The sequence below is a fragment of the Vombatus ursinus genome, unplaced genomic scaffold (genome assembly GCF_900497805.2).
Source record: "Vombatus ursinus unplaced genomic scaffold, bare-nosed wombat genome assembly UNPS02002226.1, whole genome shotgun sequence".
NCBI lineage: Eukaryota > Metazoa > Chordata > Mammalia > Diprotodontia > Vombatidae > Vombatus > Vombatus ursinus.
Genome location: NW_020942004.1, coordinates 11,315 through 12,640, shown reverse-complemented (window position 1 = coordinate 12,640; position 1,326 = coordinate 11,315). Strand labels below are relative to the sequence as shown.

At 48.3% G+C, this 1,326-nt stretch overlaps 1 pseudogene; it reads left to right on the top strand.

Annotated features, from left to right (window-relative positions):
• The first annotated feature begins 512 nt into the window (after positions 1 to 512).
• On the top strand, positions 513 to 1,041 carry LOC114048498 (annotated as a pseudogene).
• The last annotated feature ends 285 nt before the right edge of the window (positions 1,042 to 1,326 follow it).

Sequence of the window (1,326 nt, the reverse complement as noted above, 5' to 3'; positions counted from 1 at the left end):
GGACCTGTACTCTTAGTGGGTGGTCCACTCATTCACTCAATAGCATTTAAGTGCTTACCAGGCACTAGTTCTAGGTCCTAGGGACACAAATCCCTTCCTCAAGAAACATTTGTGGGGGGGTGGGGGGGAGGAGAACAGATACACAAAACTAAATACAGAATATATACAAAGTAATTGTGGTGGAGAGGACTCTCTAGGGGGAAGAGGGTAATCAGCCTAGGCATCTTGTGGGAGATGTCACCTGAGCTGAGCCCTGAAGGACTTCCATGAGGCAGACAGCAGAAGAGAGTATACAGCAGGCACAGGGGACAGCCTGTACAAAGGGAGAAGGGAGATGGAATTATTTGTGTTGGGAACAAAAAGAAGGTCAGGTGCATTGGAGCGTAGTGTGCATCCAGGAGAGTAAAGTGCTCTAAACCTGGGAAGGTGGGCTGCAACCTGGGTGTGGAGGGCCTTAGAAGTCAATCAAGTCGTTCCTTTTGCTGGTTGGCGGGGAGTGAGGTGGCAGCACCATGAAGGCCTCAGGCACCCTGAGAGAATATAAGGCAGTTGGACGCTGCTTGCCTACTTCCAAGAGTCCAGTGCCACCTCTTTATTGGATGCGAATCTTTGCTCCTAATCATGTTGTAGCAAAGTTCTGATTCTGGTACTTCATTTCCCAGCTGAAAAAGATGAGGAAATCTAATGGAGAAATTGTATACTGTGGACAGGTCTTTGAAAAGTCACCTCTTAGGGTAAAAAACTTTGGCATCTGACTGTGCTACGATTCCAGGAGTGGAACCCACAACATGTACAGGGAGTACGGGGACCTGACCACTGCTGGTGCCATCACTCAGTGCTACGGAGATATGGAAGCCCGTTACCATGCCCGGGCCTACTCCATCCAGATCATGAACGTAGAAGAAATTTCTGCCAGCAAGTGCCGCCGGCCTGCAGTCAATCTGTTTCATGACTCCAAAATCAGGTTCCCTCTGCCCCACAGAGTTGTGTCGCCAGCACAAACCATACTTTACTACCAAGAGGCGCAATATGTTCTCCTAAGTGCAGAGACAAGGAGGCGCCTGTTTTATTTGATCTGTTTAAATAAATTTCCCAATTGGAAACCCCCCCCCAAAAAAAGTGAGTCAAGTCAACAAGCATTAATTAATTATTAATTAAGGGCTTAATGTGCACCAGGCACTGTTTGGTACTAGAGGCAGGAGACCCGCTGGGGCTTCTTGGCCACAGTGAATGAAATGACCAGGCCTGGCTTTAGCAGTGTTAAATCCCCAGGTGTTTGAAAGATGGTTTGGAGGACAGCCAAGACGGCAGAGTAGAGGAGCATTC